This window comes from Strongylocentrotus purpuratus, unplaced genomic scaffold (genome assembly GCF_000002235.5).
Source record: "Strongylocentrotus purpuratus isolate Spur 01 unplaced genomic scaffold, Spur_5.0 spur5_scaffold_6, whole genome shotgun sequence".
Lineage (NCBI taxonomy): Eukaryota > Metazoa > Echinodermata > Echinoidea > Camarodonta > Strongylocentrotidae > Strongylocentrotus > Strongylocentrotus purpuratus.
The window spans coordinates 8,690,597-8,717,106 of record NW_022145612.1 but is presented as its reverse complement, the minus strand read 5'-3'; the positions used below and the strand labels follow the sequence as shown (position 1 = coordinate 8,717,106).

General features: G+C 36.7%; 21 non-coding genes across 21 annotated transcripts; all 21 read right to left on the bottom strand.

Moving 5' to 3' along the window:
• Nucleotides 1–170: 170 nt before the first annotated feature.
• Nucleotides 171–289, bottom strand: LOC115919573. The gene has a single exon (XR_004061925.1). It is a non-coding gene; the product is annotated as a U5 spliceosomal RNA (small nuclear RNA).
• A 512-nt stretch (nt 290–801) lies between these two features.
• LOC115919602 lies at nt 802–920 on the bottom strand. Its single transcript, XR_004061952.1, has one exon. It is a non-coding gene; the product is annotated as a U5 spliceosomal RNA (small nuclear RNA).
• Nucleotides 921–1,432: 512 nt separating this feature from the next.
• LOC115919608 lies at nt 1,433–1,551 on the bottom strand. Its single transcript, XR_004061958.1, has one exon. It is a non-coding gene; the product is annotated as a U5 spliceosomal RNA (small nuclear RNA).
• Nucleotides 1,552–2,248: 697 nt separating this feature from the next.
• LOC115919572 lies at nt 2,249–2,367 on the bottom strand. Its single transcript, XR_004061924.1, has one exon. It is a non-coding gene; the product is annotated as a U5 spliceosomal RNA (small nuclear RNA).
• Nucleotides 2,368–2,880: 513 nt separating this feature from the next.
• Nucleotides 2,881–2,999, bottom strand: LOC115919571. Its single transcript, XR_004061923.1, has one exon. It is a non-coding gene; the product is annotated as a U5 spliceosomal RNA (small nuclear RNA).
• Nucleotides 3,000–3,511: 512 nt separating this feature from the next.
• Nucleotides 3,512–3,630, bottom strand: LOC115919607. Its single transcript, XR_004061957.1, has one exon. It is a non-coding gene; the product is annotated as a U5 spliceosomal RNA (small nuclear RNA).
• Nucleotides 3,631–4,327: 697 nt separating this feature from the next.
• On the bottom strand, nt 4,328–4,446 carry LOC115919570. Its single transcript, XR_004061922.1, has one exon. It is a non-coding gene; the product is annotated as a U5 spliceosomal RNA (small nuclear RNA).
• A 512-nt stretch (nt 4,447–4,958) lies between these two features.
• Nucleotides 4,959–5,077, bottom strand: LOC115919601. The gene has a single exon (XR_004061951.1). It is a non-coding gene; the product is annotated as a U5 spliceosomal RNA (small nuclear RNA).
• Nucleotides 5,078–5,589: 512 nt separating this feature from the next.
• Nucleotides 5,590–5,708, bottom strand: LOC115919606. Its single transcript, XR_004061956.1, has one exon. It is a non-coding gene; the product is annotated as a U5 spliceosomal RNA (small nuclear RNA).
• Nucleotides 5,709–6,405: 697 nt separating this feature from the next.
• On the bottom strand, nt 6,406–6,524 carry LOC115919569. Its single transcript, XR_004061921.1, has one exon. It is a non-coding gene; the product is annotated as a U5 spliceosomal RNA (small nuclear RNA).
• Nucleotides 6,525–7,037: 513 nt separating this feature from the next.
• On the bottom strand, nt 7,038–7,156 carry LOC115919568. Its single transcript, XR_004061920.1, has one exon. It is a non-coding gene; the product is annotated as a U5 spliceosomal RNA (small nuclear RNA).
• A 512-nt stretch (nt 7,157–7,668) lies between these two features.
• On the bottom strand, nt 7,669–7,787 carry LOC115919605. The gene has a single exon (XR_004061955.1). It is a non-coding gene; the product is annotated as a U5 spliceosomal RNA (small nuclear RNA).
• A 697-nt stretch (nt 7,788–8,484) lies between these two features.
• On the bottom strand, nt 8,485–8,603 carry LOC115919557. The gene has a single exon (XR_004061911.1). It is a non-coding gene; the product is annotated as a U5 spliceosomal RNA (small nuclear RNA).
• A 512-nt stretch (nt 8,604–9,115) lies between these two features.
• LOC115919604 lies at nt 9,116–9,234 on the bottom strand. Its single transcript, XR_004061954.1, has one exon. It is a non-coding gene; the product is annotated as a U5 spliceosomal RNA (small nuclear RNA).
• A 697-nt stretch (nt 9,235–9,931) lies between these two features.
• On the bottom strand, nt 9,932–10,050 carry LOC115919612. The gene has a single exon (XR_004061961.1). It is a non-coding gene; the product is annotated as a U5 spliceosomal RNA (small nuclear RNA).
• Nucleotides 10,051–10,562: 512 nt separating this feature from the next.
• On the bottom strand, nt 10,563–10,681 carry LOC115919599. Its single transcript, XR_004061949.1, has one exon. It is a non-coding gene; the product is annotated as a U5 spliceosomal RNA (small nuclear RNA).
• A 666-nt stretch (nt 10,682–11,347) lies between these two features.
• On the bottom strand, nt 11,348–11,466 carry LOC115919603. The gene has a single exon (XR_004061953.1). It is a non-coding gene; the product is annotated as a U5 spliceosomal RNA (small nuclear RNA).
• A 513-nt stretch (nt 11,467–11,979) lies between these two features.
• On the bottom strand, nt 11,980–12,098 carry LOC115919600. Its single transcript, XR_004061950.1, has one exon. It is a non-coding gene; the product is annotated as a U5 spliceosomal RNA (small nuclear RNA).
• Nucleotides 12,099–12,637: 539 nt separating this feature from the next.
• LOC115919589 lies at nt 12,638–12,756 on the bottom strand. The gene has a single exon (XR_004061939.1). It is a non-coding gene; the product is annotated as a U5 spliceosomal RNA (small nuclear RNA).
• Nucleotides 12,757–13,139: 383 nt separating this feature from the next.
• On the bottom strand, nt 13,140–13,258 carry LOC115919614. The gene has a single exon (XR_004061963.1). It is a non-coding gene; the product is annotated as a U5 spliceosomal RNA (small nuclear RNA).
• Nucleotides 13,259–14,266: 1,008 nt separating this feature from the next.
• Nucleotides 14,267–14,385, bottom strand: LOC115919556. Its single transcript, XR_004061910.1, has one exon. It is a non-coding gene; the product is annotated as a U5 spliceosomal RNA (small nuclear RNA).
• Nucleotides 14,386–26,510: the final 12,125 nt, after the last annotated feature.

The following is a 26,510-nucleotide window of genomic DNA, read 5'->3' as shown; positions in this document are numbered from 1 at the left end:
TGAAATACGTCCGCTAAATATAATATGAAAGATTTGAGAATTAAGCTGCTACCTTTCACACGTTATACATTAGCTGATGGTACCAATTGCTTCAAAGCATAAATTACTAAGTAATTGTCTACAGAATCATAGTGAAATATGTGATATCTTTCTTTGCATTATTCTTTTATAGCCTCGTCCGAAGACGAGGCAACGATAAATTGTTATATACCGATCATAGCGGTCCTCTGCACGGAAATCTTTAGTAAAAGGCGAAAGATTTGTGCGTGATGCAGTGAACCCACGGATATTGAGTAAAGATCGCGATAACAAAATGTAGATATAAGAAGTTTAATAAATCAATGGTTAGTAGATTTTCTTAACCCGTAGAACGTTGCATTCTTATTCTAATTACGAATATTTAAATGATAAAAGATTGTGCCCTACGTCCAAGCTATTATCAAAAGACCGGTCCGGATTACTATAAGATTCCAACGTTATGCATACTGTTTTACTAAACAAAGGTGGTTCTTGAAATCCGGGATGCTTGCCTGAGGCCTGCCCGACATAGAAACAAGTAATGTGTGCAGACCGGATTCAAAGTATGTAGTTCATTAATGAATAACAGGTAATTGCATTAACTCGTCACCATAGGTCCCCAGGAAAAAAACATTGCATTGCACCTTGCACAAGTTAACAGTACTGTAGCTGATGATACCTTTTGGGAAGTCGTCGAAATTGTTTCAAAGCATAAATCACTCAGTAATTGTCTACAGTATCATAGTGAAATATGTGATATCTTTCTTTGCATTATTCTTTGATGGCCTCGTCCGAAGACGAGGCAATGATAAATTGTTATATACCGATCATAGCGGTCCTCTGCACGGAAATCTTTAGTAAAAGGCGAAAGATTTGTGCGTGATGCAGTGAACCCACGGATATTGAGTAAAGATCGCGATAACAAAATGTAGGTATAAGAAGTTTAATAAATCAATGGTTAGTAGATTTTCGTAACCCGTAGAACGTGGCATTCTTATTCTAATTACGAATATTTAAATGATAAAAGATTGTGCCCTACGTCCAAGCTATTATCAAAAGACCGGTCCGGATTACTATAAGATTCCAACGTTATGCATACTGTTTTACTAAACAAAGGTGGTTCTTGAAATCCGGGATGCTTGCCTGAGGCCTGCCCGACATAGAAACAAGTAATGTGTGCAGACCGGATTCAAAGTATGTAGTTCATTAATGAATAACAGGTAATTGCATTAACTCGTCACCATAGGTCCCCAGGAAAAAAACATTGCATTGCACCTTGCACAAGTTAACAGTACTGTAGCTGATGATACCTTTTGGGAAGTCGTCGAAATTGCTTCAAAGCATAAATCACTCAGTAATTGTCTACAGTATCATAGTGAAATATGTGATATCTTTCTTTGCATTATTCTTTGATGGCCTCGTCCGAAGACAAGGCAATGATAAATTGTTATATACCGATCATAGCGGTCCTCTGCACGGAAATCTTTAGTAAAAGGCGAAAGATTTGTGCGTGATGCAGTGAACCCACGGATATTGAGTAGAGATCGCGATAACAAAATTTAGGTATAAGAAGTTTAATAAATCAATGGTTAGTAGATTTTCTTAACCCGAAGAAAGTGGCATTCTTATTCTAATTACGAATATTTAAATGATAAAAGATTGTGCCCTACGTCCAAGCTATTATCAAAAGACCGGTCCGGATTACTAAAGGATTCCAACGTTATGCATACTGTTTTACTAAACAAAGGTTGTTCTTGACATCCTGGATGCTAATTGCTTGAGCCCTGCCCGGCATAGAAACAAGTAATGTGTGCAGACCGGATTCAGAGTATTGTAGTTCATTCTTGAATAACATGAAAATGCAATAAGTCGTCACTATAGGTCCCCAGGAAAGAAACAATCATCAAGTTGATTATATATGTAAACTGGTCTAAAAGTTGCGCAGATGTCGAGCGACTAACCACAGACGAACGTACGCAATCTGTAGGATTAAATACCAGTCGGCATGGGCTGTTGGACGCTGAGATAAACTTCAGTAGAGTTTGAGAACTTTTCTGACATGAAATACGTCCGCTAAATATAATATGAAAGATTTGAGAATTAAGCTGCTACCTTGCACACGTTATACAGTAGCTGATGGTACCAATTGCTTCAAAGCATAAATTACTCAGTAATTGTCTACAGAATCATAGTGAAATATGTGATATCTTTCTTTGCATTATTCTTTTATAGCCTCGTCCGAAGACGAGGCAACGATAAATTGTTATATACCGATCATAGCGGTCCTCTGCACGGAAATCTTTAGTAAAAGGCGAAAGATTTGTGCGTGATGCAGTGAACCCACGGATATTGAGTAAAGATCGCGATAACAAAATGTAGGTATAAGAAGTTTAATAAATCAATGGTTAGTAGATTTTCTTAACCCGTAGAACGTGGCATTCTTATTCTAATTACGAATATTTAAATGATAAAAGATTGTGCCCTACGTCCAAGCTATTATCAAAAGACCGGTCCGGATTACTATAAGATTCCAACGTTATGCATACTGTTTTACTAAACAAAGGTGGTTCTTGAAATCCGGGATGCTTGCCTGAGGCCTGCCCGACATAGAAACAAGTAATGTGTGCAGACCGGATTCAAAGTATGTAGTTCATTAATGAATAACAGGTAATTGCATTAACTCGTCACCATAGGTCCCCAGGAAAAAAACATTGCATTGCACCTTGCACAAGTTAACAGTACTGTAGCTGATGATACCTTTTTGGGAAGTCGTCGAAATTGCTTCAAAGCATAAATCACTCAGTAATTGTCTACAGAATCATAGTGAAATATGTGATATCTTTCTTTGCATTATTCTTTTATAGCCTCGTCCGAAGACGAGGCAACGATAAATTGTTATATACCGATCATAGCGGTCCTCTGCACGGAAATCTTTAGTAAAAGGCGAAAGATTTGTGCGTGATGCAGTGAACCCACGGATATTGAGTAAAGATCGCGATAACAAAATGTAGGTATAAGAAGTTTAATAAATCAATGGTTAGTAGATTTTCGTAACCCGTAGAACGTGGCATTCTTATTCTAATTACGAATATTTAAATGATAAAAGATTGTGCCCTACGTCCAAGCTATTATCAAAAGACCGGTCCGGATTACTATAAGATTCCAACGTTATGCATACTGTTTTACTAAACAAAGGTGGTTCTTGAAACCCGGGATGCTTGCCTGAGGCCTGCCCGACATAGAAACAAGTAATGTGTGCAGACCGGATTCAAAGTATGTAGTTCATTAATGAATAACAGGTAATTGCATTAACTCGTCACCATAGGTCCCCAGGAAAAAAACATTGCATTGCACCTTGCACAAGTTAACAGTACTGTAGCTGATGATACCTTTTGGGAAGTTGTCGAAATTGCTTCAAAGCATAAATCACTCAGTAATTGTCTACAGTATCATAGTGAAATATGTGATATCTTTCTTTGCATTATTCTTTGATGGCCTCGTCCGAAGACAAGGCAATGATAAATTGTTATATACCGATCATAGCGGTCCTCTGCACGGAAATCTTTAGTAAAAGGCGAAAGATTTGTGCGTGATGCAGTGAACCCACGGATATTGAGTAAAGATCGCGATAACATAATTTAGGTATAAGAAGTTTAATAAATCAATGGTTAGTAGATTTTCTTAACCCGTAGAACGTGGCATTCTTATTCTAATTACGAATATTTAAATGATAAAAGATTGTGCCCTACGTCCAAGCTATTATCAAAAGACCGGTCCGGATTACGAAAAGGTTCCAACGTTATGCATACTGTTTTACTAAACAAAGGTTGTTCTTGACATCCTGGATGCTAATTGCTTGAGCCCTGCCCGGCATAGAAACAAGTAATGTGTGCAGACCGGATTCCAAGTATTGTAGTTCATTCATGAATAACATGAAAATGCAATAAGTCGTCACTATAGGTCCCCAGGAAAGAAACAATCATCAAGTTGATTATATAAGTAAACTGGTCTAAAAGTTGCGCAGATGTCGAGCAACTAACCACAGACGAACGTACGCAATCTGTAGGATTAAATACCAGTCGGCATGGGCTGTTGGACGCTGAGATAAACTTCAGTAGAGTTTGAGAACTTTTCTGACATGAAATACGTCCGCTAAATATAATATGAAAGATTTGAGAATTAAGCTGCTACCTTTCACACGTTATACATTAGCTGATGGTACCAATTGCTTCAAAGCATAAATTACTAAGTAATTGTCTACAGAATCATAGTGAAATATGTGATATCTTTCTTTGCATTATTCTTTTATAGCCTCGTCCGAAGACGAGGCAACGATAAATTGTTATATACCGATCATAGCGGTCCTCTGCACGGAAATCTTTAGTAAAAGGCGAAAGATTTGTGCGTGATGCAGTGAACCCACGGATATTGAGTAAAGATCGCGATAACAAAATGTAGATATAAGAAGTTTAATAAATCAATGGTTAGTAGATTTTCTTAACCCGTAGAACGTTGCATTCTTATTCTAATTACGAATATTTAAATGATAAAAGATTGTGCCCTACGTCCAAGCTATTATCAAAAGACCGGTCCGGATTACTATAAGATTCCAACGTTATGCATACTGTTTTACTAAACAAAGGTGGTTCTTGAAATCCGGGATGCTTGCCTGAGGCCTGCCCGACATAGAAACAAGTAATGTGTGCAGACCGGATTCAAAGTATGTAGTTCATTAATGAATAACAGGTAATTGCATTAACTCGTCACCATAGGTCCCCAGGAAAAAAACATTGCATTGCACCTTGCACAAGTTAACAGTACTGTAGCTGATGATACCTTTTGGGAAGTCGTCGAAATTGTTTCAAAGCATAAATCACTCAGTAATTGTCTACAGTATCATAGTGAAATATGTGATATCTTTCTTTGCATTATTCTTTGATGGCCTCGTCCGAAGACGAGGCAATGATAAATTGTTATATACCGATCATAGCGGTCCTCTGCACGGAAATCTTTAGTAAAAGGCGAAAGATTTGTGCGTGATGCAGTGAACCCACGGATATTGAGTAAAGATCGCGATAACAAAATGTAGGTATAAGAAGTTTAATAAATCAATGGTTAGTAGATTTTCGTAACCCGTAGAACGTGGCATTCTTATTCTAATTACGAATATTTAAATGATAAAAGATTGTGCCCTACGTCCAAGCTATTATCAAAAGACCGGTCCGGATTACTATAAGATTCCAACGTTATGCATACTGTTTTACTAAACAAAGGTGGTTCTTGAAATCCGGGATGCTTGCCTGAGGCCTGCCCGACATAGAAACAAGTAATGTGTGCAGACCGGATTCAAAGTATGTAGTTCATTAATGAATAACAGGTAATTGCATTAACTCGTCACCATAGGTCCCCAGGAAAAAAACATTGCATTGCACCTTGCACAAGTTAACAGTACTGTAGCTGATGATACCTTTTGGGAAGTCGTCGAAATTGCTTCAAAGCATAAATCACTCAGTAATTGTCTACAGTATCATAGTGAAATATGTGATATCTTTCTTTGCATTATTCTTTGATGGCCTCGTCCGAAGACAAGGCAATGATAAATTGTTATATACCGATCATAGCGGTCCTCTGCACGGAAATCTTTAGTAAAAGGCGAAAGATTTGTGCGTGATGCAGTGAACCCACGGATATTGAGTAGAGATCGCGATAACAAAATTTAGGTATAAGAAGTTTAATAAATCAATGGTTAGTAGATTTTCTTAACCCGAAGAAAGTGGCATTCTTATTCTAATTACGAATATTTAAATGATAAAAGATTGTGCCCTACGTCCAAGCTATTATCAAAAGACCGGTCCGGATTACTAAAGGATTCCAACGTTATGCATACTGTTTTACTAAACAAAGGTTGTTCTTGACATCCTGGATGCTAATTGCTTGAGCCCTGCCCGGCATAGAAACAAGTAATGTGTGCAGACCGGATTCAGAGTATTGTAGTTCATTCTTGAATAACATGAAAATGCAATAAGTCGTCACTATAGGTCCCCAGGAAAGAAACAATCATCAAGTTGATTATATATGTAAACTGGTCTAAAAGTTGCGCAGATGTCGAGCGACTAACCACAGACGAACGTACGCAATCTGTAGGATTAAATACCAGTCGGCATGGGCTGTTGGACGCTGAGATAAACTTCAGTAGAGTTTGAGAACTTTTCTGACATGAAATACGTCCGCTAAATATATAATGAAAGATTTGAGAATTAAGCTGCTACCTTGCACACGTTATACAGTAGCTGATGGTACCAATTGCTTCAAAGCATAAATTACTCAGTAATTGTCTACAGAATCATAGTGAAATATGTGATATCTTTCTTTGCATTATTCTTTTATAGCCTCGTCCGAAGACGAGGCAACGATAAATTGTTATATACCGATCATAGCGGTCCTCTGCACGGAAATCTTTAGTAAAAGGCGAAAGATTTGTGCGTGATGCAGTGAACCCACGGATATTGAGTAAAGATCGCGATAACAAAATGTAGGTATAAGAAGTTTAATAAATCAATGGTTAGTAGATTTTCTTAACCCGTAGAACGTGGCATTCTTATTCTAATTACGAATATTTAAATGATAAAAGATTGTGCCCTACGTCCAAGCTATTATCAAAAGACCGGTCCGGATTACTATAAGATTCCAACGTTATGCATACTGTTTTACTAAACAAAGGTGGTTCTTGAAATCCGGGATGCTTGCCTGAGGCCTGCCCGACATAGAAACAAGTAATGTGTGCAGACCGGATTCAAAGTATGTAGTTCATTAATGAATAACAGGTAATTGCATTAACTCGTCACCATAGGTCCCCAGGAAAAAAACATTGCATTGCACCTTGCACAAGTTAACAGTACTGTAGCTGATGATACCTTTTTGGGAAGTCGTCGAAATTGCTTCAAAGCATAAATCACTCAGTAATTGTCTACAGAATCATAGTGAAATATGTGATATCTTTCTTTGCATTATTCTTTTATAGCCTCGTCCGAAGACGAGGCAACGATAAATTGTTATATACCGATCATAGCGGTCCTCTGCACGGAAATCTTTAGTAAAAGGCGAAAGATTTGTGCGTGATGCAGTGAACCCACGGATATTGAGTAAAGATCGCGATAACAAAATGTAGGTATAAGAAGTTTAATAAATCAATGGTTAGTAGATTTTCGTAACCCGTAGAACGTGGCATTCTTATTCTAATTACGAATATTTAAATGATAAAAGATTGTGCCCTACGTCCAAGCTATTATCAAAAGACCGGTCCGGATTACTATAAGATTCCAACGTTATGCATACTGTTTTACTAAACAAAGGTGGTTCTTGAAACCCGGGATGCTTGCCTGAGGCCTGCCCGACATAGAAACAAGTAATGTGTGCAGACCGGATTCAAAGTATGTAGTTCATTAATGAATAACAGGTAATTGCATTAACTCGTCACCATAGGTCCCCAGGAAAAAAACATTGCATTGCACCTTGCACAAGTTAACAGTACTGTAGCTGATGATACCTTTTGGGAAGTCGTCGAAATTGCTTCAAAGCATAAATCACTCAGTAATTGTCTACAGTATCATAGTGAAATATGTGATATCTTTCTTTGCATTATTCTTTGATGGCCTCGTCCGAAGACAAGGCAATGATAAATTGTTATATACCGATCATAGCGGTCCTCTGCACGGAAATCTTTAGTAAAAGGCGAAAGATTTGTGCGTGATGCAGTGAACCCACGGATATTGAGTAAAGATCGCGATAACATAATTTAGGTATAAGAAGTTTAATAAATCAATGGTTAGTAGATTTTCTTAACCCGTAGAACGTGGCATTCTTATTCTAATTACGAATATTTAAATGATAAAAGATTGTGCCCTACGTCCAAGCTATTATCAAAAGACCGGTCCGGATTACGAAAAAGTTCCAACGTTATGCATACTGTTTTACTAAACAAAGGTTGTTCTTGACATCCTGGATGCTAATTGCTTGAGCCCTGCCCGGCATAGAAACAAGTAATGTGTGCAGACCGGATTCCAAGTATTGTAGTTCATTCATGAATAACATGAAAATGCAATAAGTCGTCACTATAGGTCCCCAGGAAAGAAACAATCATCAAGTTGATTATATAAGTAAACTGGTCTAAAAGTTGCGCAGATGTCGAGCAACTAACCACAGACGAACGTACGCAATCTGTAGGATTAAATACCAGTCGGCATGGGCTGTTGGACGCTGAGATAAACTTCAGTAGAGTTTGAGAACTTTTCTGACATGAAATACGTCCGCTAAATATAATATGAAAGATTTGAGAATTAAGCTGCTACCTTTCACACGTTATACATTAGCTGATGGTACCAATTGCTTCAAAGCATAAATTACTAAGTAATTGTCTACAGAATCATAGTGAAATATGTGATATCTTTCTTTGCATTATTCTTTTATAGCCTCGTCCGAAGACGAGGCAACGATAAATTGTTATATACCGATCATAGCGGTCCTCTGCACGGAAATCTTTAGTAAAAGGCGAAAGATTTGTGCGTGATGCAGTGAACCCACGGATATTGAGTAAAGATCGCGATAACAAAATGTAGATATAAGAAGTTTAATAAATCAATGGTTAGTAGATTTTCTTAACCCGTAGAACGTTGCATTCTTATTCTAATTACGAATATTTAAATGATAAAAGATTGTGCCCTACGTCCAAGCTATTATCAAAAGACCGGTCCGGATTACTATAAGATTCCAACGTTATGCATACTGTTTTACTAAACAAAGGTGGTTCTTGAAATCCGGGATGCTTGCCTGAGGCCTGCCCGACATAGAAACAAGTAATGTGTGCAGACCGGATTCAAAGTATGTAGTTCATTAATGAATAACAGGTAATTGCATTAACTCGTCACCATAGGTCCCCAGGAAAAAAACATTGCATTGCACCTTGCACAAGTTAACAGTACTGTAGCTGATGATACCTTTTGGGAAGTCGTCGAAATTGTTTCAAAGCATAAATCACTCAGTAATTGTCTACAGTATCATAGTGAAATATGTGATATCTTTCTTTGCATTATTCTTTGATGGCCTCGTCCGAAGACAAGGCAATGATAAATTGTTATATACCGATCATAGCGGTCCTCTGCACGGAAATCTTTAGTAAAAGGCGAAAGATTTGTGCGTGATGCAGTGAACCCACGGATATTGAGTAAAGATCGCGATAACAAAATTTAGGTATAAGAAGTTTAATAAATCAATGGTTAGTAGATTTTCTTAACCCGTAGAAAGTGGCATTCTTATTCTAATTACGAATATTTAAATGATAAAAGATTGTGCCCTACGTCCAAGCTATTATCAAAAGACCGGTCCGGATTACTAAAGGATTCCAACGTTATGCATACTGTTTTACTAAACAAAGGTTGTTCTTGACATCCTGGATGCTAATTGCTTGAGCCCTGCCCGGCATAGAAACAAGTAATGTGTGCAGACCGGATTCCAAGTATTGTAGTTCATTCATGAATAACATGAAAATGCAATAAGTCGTCACTATAGGTCCCCAGGAAAGAAACAATCATCAAGTTGATTATATAAGTAAACTGGTCTAAAAGTTGCGCAGATGTCGAGCAACTAACCACAGACGAACGTACGCAATCTGTAGGATTAAATACCAGTCGGCATGGGCTGTTGGACGCTGAGATAAACTTCAGAAGAGTTTGAGAACTTTTCTGACATGAAATACGTCCGCTAAATATAATATGAAAGATTTGAGAATTAAGCTGCTACCTTTCACACGTTATACATTAGCTGATGGTACCAATTGCTTCAAAGCATAAATTACTAAGTAATTGTCTACAGAATCATAGTGAAATATGTGATATCTTTCTTTGCATTATTCTTTTATAGCCTCGTCCGAAGACGAGGCAACGATAAATTGTTATATACCGATCATAGCGGTCCTCTGCACGGAAATCTTTAGTAAAAGGCGAAAGATTTGTGCGTGATGCAGTGAACCCACGGATATTGAGTAAAGATCGCGATAACAAAATGTAGATATAAGAAGTTTAATAAATCAATGGTTAGTAGATTTTCTTAACCCGTAGAACGTTGCATTCTTATTCTAATTACGAATATTTAAATGATAAAAGATTGTGCCCTACGTCCAAGCTATTATCAAAAGACCGGTCCGGATTACTATAAGATTCCAACGTTATGCATACTGTTTTACTAAACAAAGGTGGTTCTTGAAATCCGGGATGCTTGCCTGAGGCCTGCCCGACATAGAAACAAGTAATGTGTGCAGACCGGATTCAAAGTATGTAGTTCATTAATGAATAACAGGTAATTGCATTAACTCGTCACCATAGGTCCCCAGGAAAAAAACATTGCATTGCACCTTGCACAAGTTAACAGTACTGTAGCTGATGATACCTTTTGGGAAGTCGTCGAAATTGCTTCAAAGCATAAATCACTCAGTAATTGTCTACAGTATCATAGTGAAATATGTGATATCTTTCTTTGCATTATTCTTTGATGGCCTCGTCCGAAGACGAGGCAATGATAAATTGTTATATACCGATCATAGCGGTCCTCTGCACGGAAATCTTTAGTAAAAGGCGAAAGATTTGTGCGTGATGCAGTGAACCCACGGATATTGAGTAAAGATCGCGATAACAAAATGTAGGTATAAGAAGTTTAATAAATCAATGGTTAGTAGATTTTCTTAACCCGTAGAACGTGGCATTCTTATTCTAATTACGAATATTTAAATGATAAAAGATTGTGCCCTACGTCCAAGCTATTATCAAAAGACCGGTCCGGATTACGAAAAGGTTCCAACGTTATGCATACTGTTTTACTAAACAAAGGTTGTTCTTGACATCCTGGATGCTAATTGCCTGAGCCCTGCCCGGCATAGAAACAAGTAATGTGTGCAGACCGGATTCCAAGTATTGTAATTCATTCATGAATAACATGAAAATGCAATAAGTCGTCACTATAGGTCCCCAGGAAAGAAACAATCATCAAGTTGATTATATAAGTAAACTGGTCTAAAAGTTGCGCAGATGTCGAGCAACTAACCACAGACGAACGTACGCAATCTGTAGGATTAAATACCAGTCGGCATGGGCTGTTGGACGCTGAGATAAACTTCAGAAGAGTTTGAGAACTTTTCTGACATGAAATACGTCCGCTAAATATAATATGAAAGATTTGAGAATTAAGCTGCTACCTTGCGCTTCAAAGCATAAATCACTCAGTAATTGTCTACAGTATTATAGTGAAATATGTGATATCTTTCTTTGCATTATTCTTTGATGGCCTCGTCCGAAGACAAGGCAACGATAAATTGTTATATACCGATCATAGCGGTCCTCTGCACGGAAATCTTTAGTAAAAGGCGAAAGATTTGTGCGTGATGCAGTGAACCCACGGATATTGAGTAAAGATCGCGATAACAAAATGTAGGTATAAGAAGTTTAATAAATCAATGGTTAGTAGATTTTCTTAACCCGTAGAACGTGGCATTCTTATTCTAATTACGAATATTTAAATGATAAAAGATTGTGCCCTACGTCCAAGCTATTATCAAAAGACCGGTCCGGATTACTATAAGATTCCAACGTTATGCATACTGTTTTACTAAACAAAGGTTGTTCTTCAAATCCGGGATGCTTGCCTGAGGCCTGCCCGACATAGAAACAAGTAATGTGTGCAGACCGGATTCAGAGTATGTAGTTCATTAATGAATAACAGGTAATTGCATTAACTCGTCACCATAGGTCACCAGGAAAAAAACATTGCATTGCACCTTGCGCATGTTATACAGTACTGTAGCTGATGATACCTTTTGGGAAGTCGTCGAAATTGCTTCAAAGCGTAAATCACTCAGTAATTGTCTACAGTATCATAGTGAAATATGTGATATCTTTCTTTGCATTATTCTTTTATAGCCTCGTCCGAAGACGAGGCAACGATAAATTGTTATATACCGATCATAGCGGTCCTCTGCACGGAAATCTTTAGTAAAAGGCGAAAGATTTGTGCGTGATGCAGTGAACCCACGGATATTGAGTAAAGATCGCGATAACAAAATGTAGGTATAAGAAGTTTAGTAAATCAATGGTTAGTAGATTTTCTTAACCCGTAGAACGTGCCATTCTTATTCTAATTACGAATATTTGAATGATAAGAGAGTGTAGCCTACGTCCTAGCTAACAGGGAAATTTAGTTTTGACGACGAGAACGTGGACTGCTATGTGTGACATCCTTTTAAGGCAATTTGACGTCCTTTTAAGGCACTTCCGGGCACTGCCAGTGCCTTAAAAGGATGCCACACGTGACAGTCCACATTCTCGTCGTGCAAATCTAAAAGTCCCTATCATGAGACCGGTTGACTAAAAGATTCAAACGTTATACATACTGTTTTTTAAACAAAGGTTATTCTTGAAATCCTGGGTTCTTGCACGAGGCTTGCCCGACATAGAAAAAAAGAAATGTACGCAGAACGGATTCCAAGTATTGTAGTTCTTTCATTAATAACAGGTTATTGCAATAATTCGTCACTATAGTGAAATATGTGATATCTTTCTTTGCATTATTCTTTTATAGCCTCGTCCGAAGACGAGGCAACAATAAATTGTTATATACCGATCATAGCGGTCCTCTGCACGGAAATCTTTAGTAAAAGGCGAAAGATTTGTGCGTGATGCAGTGAACCCACGGATATTGAATAAAGATTGCGATAACAAAATGTAGCTATAAGAAGTTTAGTAAATCAATGGTTAGTAGATTTTCTTAACCCGTAGAACGTGCCATTCTTATTCTAATTACAAATATTTGAATGATAATAGATTATGCCTTACGTCCTAGCTATTATCAAAAGAGCGGTCCGGTTTACTAAAACATGTCAACGTAATGCATACTGTTTTTTTAAACAAAGATTATTCCTGAAATCCTGGATACTTGCACGAGGCTTGCCCGACATAGAAACAAATAATGTGTGCAGATCGGATTCCAAGTATTATAGTTCATTCATTAATAACAGGTTATTGCAATAATTCGTCACTATAGTGAAATATGTGATATCTTTCTTTGCATTATTCTTTCATAGCCTCGTCTGAAGACGAGGCAATGATAAATTGTTATATACCGATCATAGCGGTCCTCTGCACGGAAATCTTTAGTAAAAGGCGAAAGATTTGTGCGTGATGCAGTGAACCCACGAATATTGAATAAAGATTGCGATAACAAAATGTAGCTATAAGAAGTTTAGTAAATCAATGGTTAGTAGATTTTCTTCACCCGTAGAACACGGCATTCTTGTTATAATTACAAATATTTGAATGATAAGAGAGTGTAGCCTACGTCCTAGCTAACAGGGAATTTTAGTTTTGACGACGAGAACGTGGACTGCTATGTGTGACATCCTTTTAAGGCAATTTGACGTCCTTTTAAGGCACTTCTGGGCACTGCCAGTGCCTTAAAAGGATGTCACACGTGACAGTCCACGTTCTCGTTGGACAAATCTAAAAGTCCCTATTATCATGAAACCGGTTGACTAAAAGATTCAAACGTTATGCATATGTTTTTTTAAACAAAGATTATTCTTGAAATCCTGGATACCTTTACGAGGCTTGCCCGACATAGAAAAAAATAAATGTACGCAGACCGGATTTCAAGTATTGTAGTTTTTTTTTTTTTATTAATAACAGGTTATTGCAATAATTCGTCACTATAGTGAAATATTTGATACCTTTCTTTGCATTGTTCTTTTATAGATAAATTGTTATTCTTAATTACAAATATTTGAATGATAAGAGAGTGTAGCCTACTTCCTAGCTTACAGGGACTTTTAGTTTTGACGACGAGAACGTGGACTGCTATGTGTGACATCCTTTTAAGGCAATTTGACGTCCTTTTAAGGCACTTCTGGGCACTGCCAGTGCCTTGAAAGGACGTCACACGTGACAGTCCACGTTCTCGTCGTGCAAATCTAAAAGTCCCTATTATCATGAGACCGGTTGACAAAAAGATTCAAACGTTATGCATATGTTTTTTTAAACAAAGGTTGTTCTTGAAATCCTGGATACTTGCACGAGGCCTGCCCGACATAGAAAAAAGAAATGTACGCAGACCGGATTCCAAGTATTGTAGTTCTTTCATTAATAACAGGTTATTGCAATAATTCGTCACTACAGTGAAATATGTGATATCTTTCTTTGCATTATTCTTTTATAGCCTCGTCCGAAGACGAAGCAACGATAAATTGTTAAATACCGAACATAGCGGTCCTCTGCACGGAAATCTTTAGTAAAAGGCGAAAGATTTGTGCGTGATGCAGTGAACCCACGCATATTGAATACAGATCGCGATAACAAAATGTAGGTATCCTGCCCGACATAGAAACAAGTAATGTGTGTGCAGACCGGATTCCAAGTATTATAGTTCATTCATTAATAACAGGTTATCGCAATAATTCGTCACTATAGGCCCCCAGGAAAGAAACATTCCTTAACTTGAATATGTTAGTAAACTGGTCTAAAAGTTGGGCAGACGTCGAGCAACTGACCACAGACGAACATACGCAATCTGTAGGATTAAATACCGCTGGACGCTGAGATAAACTTTAGAAGAGGCTGGGAGCTTTTCTGACATGAAATACGTCCGCTAGATATAATATGAAAGATTTGAGAATTAAGCTGCTACCTTGCACACGTTATACAGTAGCTGATGATACCTTTTGGGGATTCGTCGAAGTTGCTTCTAAGCATAAGTTACTTAGTAATTGTCTACCGAATCATTTTCATATTTGAATATCCTTCCATTTTTGCGTAGGCAGTAACATTTAAGGAGGGAAATGGCCATAATATTCAAGATCCCGATCCCGATCCCGATCCCGATCCATATCCCGATGCGCTGCTGTCACGTCAGATATACCTCTAAAATGCGCTGGTTTTATCAAGACCTTCGGAGTAGACTAGATAAACCTTTTGTTTAAGAAGCATGTTTGGAATACTTAAATGAATACTTGTATATGACATGTCGTACGTTTATATGAAAATTGTATTAACATGAAATCAAGAATGGTAATAAGTTGTTGTTCTGCAAGTCTATTGTACAGTACCCCTATCATAGTAGATGTTAATTATTAAATCCCATCTATTTGAAAGAATCATGATAAAGAATCAAAATTATTGAACAGGCGCTGTACCAAAACAGGAGCAAAATTATCACAAGTCAAACAGGCGATAAATTCATCTCCATTTCCACGGAGGGTGGGGGGGGGGGACTCAGGGGAGGATAGCAGTTATCATTTTCCCTATGTAATTCAAAAGTCTTTACGATTCCTCTTATTAATCTCTCACTAACTCACCATGAGATTCTGCTCCTTGACCATTCGGCGCACTTTAATACGAGCATGTTTTAGGAATCCCGCCCTTTTCCTAAGTTGCTCGTTGTATAGAAATAGCACTCGTTTCTTCTCCCTCTGACAGCAAAAGAAAGACAGAGAACAATAAGTTTCAAATAGGGAGATTTGCTGTTTTTTTACCGTCATAATTGAAGAAATCGATCACTTTACACAACTATAAACAATTAATATTTATATTATTTATTAGTAGCATTGAAAAATGAGCGCCTAAGAAAATCGAAATGAATTATGAAAGCAAGAACAATATCATTTTGGAAATACTTTGCCTTTATCAATTCATCAAGCGTTCACTTTCATGTATTTAATAAAAAGGTTAAGTATTTCTGATTGAGTTTCATGAAATATGATTTTGCAGTATTTTGTACAATAAAATGTATTCGATTTTGCTTGCTAAGAAAGAAATAGAATCAGAAAAATAATAAGATTTAAAAAAAAGAACAGTAATGAATGACGTTATCGTATTACTTGCACATTTTCTCCATCTAATTTATATTGAGTAAATAATGACCCGAACAATTCCTGATTAAGATTCTTTCCCGATATAACAGTGGGGTTAAGGTTTATACTATACGTGATCATCGTTAATCTCTGAATGTACAAATCCACGAATTTCTAGATTGACAGCGCTATATAAATGCCTATTATTATTATTATTATTATTAGGGATCACTTAGTTTGAAGTGGAAAAAACACCCTCAAAATAGTGGAGTCCACTCTCAAAAGGGATAATCAGCCACTCCTTTTAATTTAATTCCAATATATACAACTCCAAAGGAAGTGATACTTATCGTGAAACCAAGAAGAAACTGGACTTCCACTCATCTGCTTGTAGAGAGAATTATATATATTTTAAGTAGAACACGTTTTAGATTAACACGTTTTAAATTCAATTGCGTGTTCTATTCTTATAAGACTAAGGAGGGTAATAATAACAAAAGGGGGTAAAGAACAATATGCAAATTACCTTTGGATAAAAGAAAGCACATATCACTCTTCTGATCCTCAATCCGAATGCCTCAAAGTAAAGGAGCGCCAACACAGATATCCAGAGCCCAACAATGAGAATATTGGTACTTCTCTGGACTTTGTTTGGTACCGGTAAGCAGTCTGCAGTGTGAACAAATGGAAAAAGAGTTTCGGCATACATTGTTAGCAAGTTTACATGGTTAGTACTAGCAAGGCGGCTCCAGGGTTATGTAATAGGGGTCCCCTAGATTCTGACAAGCAAGGCAAGAAAAAACAAGTTGGGGAGCTTTAACGGGCAAAAAAGTTAGTCTTACGCACAACCTACTACAAGACAAAGGATGGAGATAACATTGTAACATTGTCTTTCTTATTAATTTATTACAAATAAACGAAAACATTTAAACAATTAATCTATAACTCGATCCACCGAACAAAGCCAATTTAATTATTTAAGACTACAAGGGTTTTAATTATTATTCTCTGAACACTTAGGCCTACTGCTTATTATTGCCTGTCATAATACAGACATACATTATACGATTTTGCTCGTGATACACAAGTTTCATTGCTATTGCACAGCCGAATGATAAGTAAAGTAGTTTAATTTGACCTCGTACCAGTTTAGCCAGAACCCCGTTGTGAACTTACGTTTATTGGACGACACCCTCGCTATCCGATGCTCGCTGCTGAATGTCAAAAACACTGTACGAAATACAGTGGCCACGGCGCCGTCTCCGTGGATGGCAAAGCGGATCACGTGATGACCTTAGATAACCAATCAAATTTCAGAGTAAGAAGGAAAAGTGGGGAATGGGGTGATGTACAGCATATTTTGTACGTTACGTTCTGTAGCGGAGAAGGAAAAAGATTTATCCCGTTTTTATCTGCATCTCCCCTACCCTTTTCCCTCTTATTTATCCTTATAACTTTATTCCTCTGTAGTGTTTTTCCTTTCGTTAAGTTCACCAATTTTAGATCACTTTTTCTGTAAATTCATAATGTCATTATTGTTTGTTTAAACAAGGAGTTATTAGGCTTAGTACTCCTTGGTTTAACGTACATATGCCATACCTCCGCTCCGTCACACATTCATTCTCTCCCTTCTACCCCCACCCCTCCCCCACCCCCATATCCTGACATTAAACTCCCATATTCATTTCGTTAAATATTTAACCCATAATTGAATAATTAATTGTATAATTACAATAATTGAAATACCATCTTGTATAATACTTTGAAATAGTTAGAAACGTTTACGTTTACCATCAAATTTAAAATCCACAAGACTATGACGTTCTATGAGATCGAGCGCGGAGTAGAAAAGGTGGTCGATGGCGATGATGAACACGGTGACGAGGATTTGAGGCAACAATCGAACAATACTCTTAATCTGGATGACGTCGTTGATATAGTCAACGATGAGGTAGTTCAATAACGTAAGGAAGATAAAACGAATATATGCTATATTAATGCTATTTCAAGTCAAGTTGAAATCTCGTAAAAATAATCCTGATAAGGTTGATATGAATTACATGATTGATGGGAGCAGTTTGGCATATTGGTGAAGACTCATGACATTCATAGGAGAGGTCCCAAGTCCGATCCTTGCTCGGTGCTTTTATCCTTAGACATGGTCTTTTGTCCACATTTCGTCCCACTTCACCTGTCCCACTCCACCCAGGTGTAAAGCGGTACCTTTTGGTAACCAAATCATAGATTGATTTAACTTATTTTTGGACATGTTATGTACAAACCGAGCTTATCAACTTGTCCTACTGTTTGTCAAAGAAATGTATTTCCTAGAAAGTTGCATTTCATATACTCTTAAATTATTGAGGTTAAATTACTTTTTACTCAGATTTATGAAACACATTATTTTAATCTGGATTTTTTTGATGCTATGCATTCTCGAGGTTGTCAGATTAATAGAAAATGGTAACTAAACGAATTTAAATCTGAATCTAAATTCTTACCCATTTACTTTTCTCAGCCTTCTGCAGAGAGCATTTGAACGGTTCGATTATGTCCTTCTTTTCTGATTTCTTCAAAGGCAACAAACAATTCCGACCCTAAAAATAAATGGAACAAAAAAAAAATCGGAATAGACTTTTAAGAAATCAAGCTTCGGCTATTGCAATAGCCTTGTCCATCACCTTTAGCAATGTACGAACCTTAAAATGACAAATTACATTAGCTGAACAGTATTTGTATATGCAATAAGGTACTGAAAAGCCATTTAATTGATTTCTTTAAAGTCTTTGCGTGGACCCTAATAGCTACTAGTAATCACTATTTGTTTTCCCTCAGACAAGACATGTTTCCAAATTATGATTAGAAAAATAGAAAACATATGTTAAAACATGTTTTTCCGAAATATTCTATTGTACACTGTCAAACTGAGCAATAATATTGTAGTTAAATTCGCATATAATAATGTGTAGACCCTTTATTCTATTTCATTTTTTTTATTTTATGTGGTTTCGTAATCCAGCACAAGAATAGATCATGAGTACATCATATTCATGATAAACAATAATGATTGATATATGAATTGAAGGATGAATTATTTCCCAGTATGATCTTTTGATGAGGACAATTAAACATTATAACTCATAAGTGTGCAGACCATGGCCTTACATAGTAGGAAGGGCAAACAATCTCAGCCTCCTCTGTTCCATACATGTATGGTCTAGTAACTCAAACTTTTCTTGAAGCCCTACTATGTGTTTGGGGTATCATCCAAAAATATTTTGTAAATCAATATTTTGAAAAATGCCTACGAAATGCACGTATAGACTTATAGCTAATGGTGTGTAAAATATGGCTGCATTTGTTTCTTCTCGGTCGGATATCAGTCAGGAGGGGGCGAGTACGCCGCACCTCTTGCCGCTCCTTCAAATATCTTCGTGGTAATCCCGGATGTCTCTGGAATGTCTCATGAAATTTATCTCAACTCACCTCATTCCGTCGCCTTCGTTCTATCTTCATAAAGTACGATGTCATGTAAACATTGTCGAAGCGAATTTCTCGTAGATAACTGTTGTTGTAGTCAAACGCGCTGTAAGAAAGATAAATGATTTGCCACTCATTTGGAATGGAAAGTTCAGTTTTAAGAGCAACTGTTCGAATTGCTTATCAACTTGTCTTATAATGTTAAGAAATACTCTACCCAAATCATAAATCATCAATAACTGAACATTTAATACGGAAAATAGTCAGGGGTTCATTTTCAATAGGAGAAACAAGAATTTTAGAGATCATATCCAAACTGAAAAATGAAATGGATGACTTAATATATTTCAACTGAAAGCTTATAAGCCATAGATTACAATAATACAATTACAGTTATATGGCACTTTTGTGTCTGTCAAAGGAGTATCAGCTCTTTGAAAACTCAAAATCTAAATCTAAAATGAGGTTTCAATTTGCTTTTGTGCAATAATGAAAGGATAAATACTTTTTATTCCTTTATATTTGTATTCTACATTCACTAAGTTTTCCATTTATATCAAGTTGTATTTTCATCGGATAGAGTCTTTAACTTTAAAATTCTAGAGCGAGAATGTTAGTTTGTGTTTAGTTTGTTTAGCTTGACAGTAATGGAAATGTACTACCTCTTAAAGACGAGGACGAATGTGACGGAGAGCACGGACCTGGCGATCCCGAGAATGAGATCAAACCAGAGCTTCTTCCTTGCGATCTCGTGGTTGACGGCGGCTTGAAGTTCTTGTACAGAGACTCGTTCGACCAGCTCGAGTAACTGTGTCACCTGAAAAAAAAAAAGTTCCTAACATTTTGATAAAAGGAAGTAGGTTTTTGCAATATTATAACATGGAAAATATTAATTACTTATTTCCAACTTATGTTATGCTCCAGTAAACAAAGATCAAGTATTCTAAATGTTGACAAGCGGAAAATAAAGTTTATTGGCCAAAAAAAACAAAAGGGGGCCTAATCACCCATAACAAGCCCCCCACCCCCCTCCAAAAAAAAACATCCGCCCCTGCATACTTTACCTGCCATTTAAAGTCTGCCTTGAAGTTGTTGCCAAAAGTTTTCAAGGCTCTCTTCGTTTCATAGTAAGTGTCCATCAAACCGTTTGTGTCAACCGGTGAGTTATCACACAGAAAATCAAACGCTGGAAAAGAAAAGAAACAGCAGAAATTCAGACTCATCATAGCAACGAGAGAAACTTGCTATTCCGAAGATTCGTTCTTTGCGAAGGTTAGTAATTCCGAACCACAAATTCCCCACATCAGGGGGCTCCATAATTCCGAGAATGAAATAAGAATTCTTTATTCCAAAGGTTCGTAATTTCAAAGAAGAAGAAAAGAAGATTCGTGCAGGAATCTATGTCATTTTTGGAATTCATGAACCTTTGCAATTATGAACCCTATTTCATCTTTGGAAATAATATAGTAATATCATGTAATTAAATATTTATTAAGAAGACACTAAGCAAAATATAGTCTACTCTGTGATGAACATACTTTCGGAATTATGACCCTTTAGAGTAACGATACTTCGGAATTTTCGTACCGACTTTTTAACAGAAATTGCAAATGATACTTATTTGAAAGACTGATTCACGTAATTATGACAAAGTACGATATGTGAAAAATTATTTGTAATTTTGTAAATGAAATTTGAATCATTATTTGCAATTCTGTTTATGAGAGGAAAGAATGAAAGCTTTTGAAAAGAAAAGAAAACAAATCTTATCATGAGCAATACCTTGAACGATACGACATAGAAAAGTCATCTTGAGTGGCAAACATATCAAATGTTTTATTCCAGGAATTTTTATCAGTCTGTAACAATCCTTCTCCTTCTGGCGGAAAACATTTCGACAATTGTCCACACCCTTTGTAAATATATCTGTCAAGATATGGAGATAAAGCAGCATTATTCCTGCAGGTGTTGTTGCTATTCTTATCATTAATGTTTAGGAATTCTTCATCTTCTTCTTCTTTTCCTTCCTCCTTTATTTCCTTTATCATTATTGCTAGTACTGCATTATTCTTATAATATCATTACTAATATTATCATTATCATCATGATCATTATCTCACGTTTGTAAAATCATGCATACCTCTATCACTTTAAAAAGTTTGACTTTTAAGAAAAATAATTGCTTTTTGATCAAACTTTATGTTATATTTTTCAAGTAGCATAACTGTAAAATAAATAATGCAAAATTGATTTTTATTTTGACTACAATTTCAATTCAAAATCGATTAAAGATTAGGCCTAAAACTTAAACGACATTTTCTAACGTGATGTATCCATATTAATTTGTTTTGGTCCAAAAGGAATAAATATAATGATGAGAAATATTGAAAAATGGATCGATAAGTACCTGCACATCTGAATTCCATTTTCTTTGCAAAGTCTTTTTGTTCCTTTTCCTCCCGGCCCTCGACCTTCTTTTCGAGTTCATCTTGGAAGTCCTGGAACTGACCCTTAACTTTGTCCGCTAAGGCTGACATTTTATCTTTCTGGAGCTACACAAACATGATACTCATCAAATCTAAATTGTATGGATTCTTGTAAGTTACTTCCTTTCTTAAACTCGGTGACGTAGCTACAGGGGTCAACGGGACACGTGCCTCATTCCCCCCCCCTCCATCGAGTAGTGATATCAAAAAGTGATAAAGAGATAAAGGGAAACATGCCTGGACGATCTCTCGTACCCTAAGCCTAATCAGTAAACTTGTAAATTGGCCTTCACTTTCAGAGTGAGTGCCCCCCCCCCGTCCCACCATGATTTAGTTTCCCGTCAGTGGCATCCAGCCTTAGACTGCACACACCAGATCAGCTAGTTCACCATACAAAAAGGTTCGACCCCAAAACAAGTTGATAAGATTAAAAGCAGAAGAAAAAAAAACAGATTTCTTTTAAGATTTTTTAGGGTGAGAAAAAGTCAGACAGGTAAATAATTTTTAGATTTTTGAATGCATTGAAGATGACTGAGATAAAAATTTAAACAATTAAAAAAATCATCTGTAACTCCGTCGTGATAATGTTACGTCATATTAACACTAGATACAGTACCATTTGTTTTTGTATTATTTTGTATTGAAATTCTACTTCTATTCCCAGGAAACTTCCTTATAGCGCTGGACTTTATATGTGAAATGTAGGAAATGGGCTATACTATAGGCTCATTTAGGCATGATACTGTGATATCAATAATCTGTCCATGATTTAAATGCAAAGGTGAAAAGCTTACAAACATACTGGAGTTTCTTTTTATTTGTATATGATATGACTTTAACAATTCTTTCTAAATAAACAGTAGTTTTTTCGAGTGTTTCTACGAGTCCAAGATAGACTTACCTGTATATTTTTAAAGGCGTTGGTGAAAGGTTTGTGAAGCAAGTCAAATATCTCCTTACTGTGATTGAAACTCAGCGCTGCTGTGCAAGATATTGAGCGAGCCGACTCTTGACCGTTTGCAACTATATTTTGAATTGGACCTACATCAGGAAAGATTTCAAAAGAATACACTGTTGTATAAATGTAATTCGTTGGAGTAAGTTTTTCTGACATCTTTTGATGAAATGATGGTGACAATGTGGTTCATTCTTGATAAATAAAGTTTAATATTTGAGGACTTATCAATCTCTATATCAAGAATAAATCATATTCTCACAATATCTTCATTAAAAGAGGTCAAAAACATATATATATTCGAACTCTATGGGCAACAGTGGAATCACTTTATGAAAATTATGAAAATTGACAATGCATAACTCAAATGTTAAATCAAGAGTGACAACATTTTCTAAATGGTAAATTAACATTTTTTAACAAACTGGATTTAACATTCAGTAAATAATGTTGGATCTAGCATGCCAACATTTTAAAATCAACCCGTTTGGAAATATTGTCACTACTCGTCGGTGCTTAAATGGTTACATTTTAGTTTTAAGAGTGTGATCTAGATCAAAACAGATAGGATAAGTACTATTTTAATACCAGCCAACAAGTAAACGACAGCGAGCGACCTCAGAATGCCTCGCCCGTTTTTGCCGAAGAAGTTTGGGAGAACGAGACACAACATGCATCGTATCTGCACCGAAACACCGAATCCTAAACCGAATAGAACGGTGATAGTAGCTCCGAGGATGGACCTCTCAAACCATGGATATGGGAGATTCTCGATCACAGCGTAATGTAGAGCTGCATGTATGAGAACAAGGTAACAACTAGTTTAGTTGAATTGTGAGTTAGAATAATAATTACTATTTGATATTGATGTCTTGTTTGCCCAGAGTATCGTCATCATTATTTATAGAGTTCTCCCTGAGGGTCATGCAAGGTGATTGGGCCTAAGCTGAACAACCATGCTCGAAAATTCAATGGATTTCTCCCAACCAGAAACCCATTAACTTCACCTCGGTGGAGAAAGGTAAGTGTAGATGATCGTATTGCGAAAGGACATTAGTGCCGTGGAAGAAATTAGAACTTGGTTTACTGAGCTTCAAAGTCCAGTGACTCATCAACCAGGGCCCTGTATTACAAAGAGTTGATATCAATCGCAACTTATTTGTAATTGATATCAATCGCAACTATGTACATAAGAGATGTGAGACTGCAAACTTGTGATTAATTTAGGGACTTGATATTGATTCGGATCAATATCAACTCTTTGTAAGACGGGGCCCAGACCAAGATATCTCCAGATACATACATAGTCTGAAATTTAAATTCAATTATATCTATCTTGCTTAGTCTATGTTACTCTATTTTGTCCTTCTCTCCCTTCTCGCCTATTCTTTTGATCTCCGACTCCCGTCCTCTCATTCTCTCGCTCTCCGATATCTGCTATCCTTCATCCTTTAACACGCTCTTTCAATGTCTCTCCCCTCTGCACCCCATCCCCACCACCCTTTTTGTTCAACCCCCTATCGCAACCATTCAATTTCATTGTCTTTTCCTTTCCTCTCTCCCTTCTCAATTTCTCTCATTTTCTCACCCCTCTACCACCCTCTCCCCCTCATCATCCCTTCCACCGTACCACCCCTACCTCTCCCCTCCCCCTACCCCTCCTTAAACTTTTTCAAAATATTCATATTAAAGAGACATTCGCATACATGGAGGAAAAATATATATATATTGTATTGTTCTGGCCATCCCATCACAAGCATCGTGCTTTCGAAGAGTTTAAATTTGTCTTCTTCCTCTATATTTAAAACAAAATTTCTATTTTGTATTCAATTTGTTTATAAGAAGGAATTGCCTTTAACAATTACAGATAGAAAATAAACATTCAACGTACCTGCACCAAGTCCTGTTCCGAAAACGATTCCGAAGATGAATTTACAGAACAGATATTCGTTGTGTCTGCTGTAGAGACATTTATAAATACAAGGGCAGCATCGACGTAGAATTCGGCCTGAGGTGGATAAGAAGTCATTTATTTACAAGAATAACTGCGAGGAAGGTCAACATTATCTGTGAAAGGTGAATAGGCTTGATAATACTCTTTATTGACAAGAGGTAGAACTCCGATGTCTTCGCCAATATATTAAGGCTTTTTCAGCTCATTGAAATCTTACAGTTTATGGCTTCTGCTTATAAATAATTCTTCCAAGATCTACACCAATCAAACCGATGCGTCTCCAGCCCCTCCCCTTTTTTCTCCTAGAGCCTGGAGCCCCAACAAAGATTAGAGTTTTCGGGTTTTGAATAAGTTGAAAAGGTTTAAATAATAATTACAACTCTTGTGCCAAACATATCCTGTTCAAACAAGACTAGTAAAGCTATAGCACTTTTAAAAGGATAAGTGGTTTGAATGAGGCATAATTGTCCAAAATAAGTCTTATGAATTAATGAAGGGTTTCATTGTAAGAATTTATGATGTATTACATGTAAACTTCTTCGAATTATACTCTTTGAAATCAACTATCCTGATACTATGGTAGCCAACCTGTCGGGAAATTATCTACACCAAGATCTATTATAATCTACAAAATCTATCAGAAGAGAATGAAAATTATAGCATCCACTTGTTATTCCGTTTAACTTCGGTATTAATATCTATTAAACCTAAATTGTTTTATCAAACAGTAGACTTTGTTCCTCCACCCACCCCGCCCTCATATACACTACCCCTGTATGGGAGGGGGGTTGTCCGGACGCTTGACAAAAATAAAGTTTTAACCTTTACCTTCGGAATTAACGAAAATGACGCATCAAATAGCACAAACATAAATATTGTCCTTTATGATGTTATCAAACATAAGTTTTAAAATAGTTACGAAATAATTTATTGTTTTTAAAGTTCTTCAAATTAGGCTAGGCTTATAGGCTAGATCTAGTGTTTGAAATCAACTGTTCGGATAACAAACATGTATGGACACACGACGTATGACAATAAATGATAATTTTGGCCGAATTTAGGGAACTTGTTATAGAGCTCGGAAGGATGACAAAGGAGGCTCGCATCCATTTTGTCACTGTCTACTCCTCCTCTGCCGCCATTTGTTTTAGATTTTAAGCTAGGCCTACCGGAATTATGGTTAAGATATAGACTCAGTGTAAGATCACTCAGTCACACTTGAATCTCATGTCGATTATTTTAATGATGCTGTATGACTGTATTTCAGTGATCAGTGACAAGAATGTGATGCAAAACTTTATCAATCTCAAAATTGAAAACAACCCTGTCAATAACCCGGTCAATGAAATGTATAAAAACCTAGATCTATTGGCTACTCACCAGGGGCACAACGGCGGCATATCACTGCAAGACATCCCATGATGATCACGTAATTCTGCTAGACCAAGAAGATCTCTAGATTTACAATAAAGTTAGATCTGAAGGATGTATCATATATAAGAGGCAAATCAAATGCAACCAATAAATTCTTACACCGGTAACCTTTTTTAGGGAATGGAAATAAAAGGATTTACATTACAGAAATATTTGCACATGAAGTATGCATTGCGCGGTTTAAGTAAAAGGCGCGCAATATTTTGGAGAACGCGCCTTGCCCTTTAATGGAAATTGCCCGCGCAGCGCATGCTCAAATCAAGGGCTAGCTGCAGAAAATAAGCTCAGGGCCCCGTCGATTGC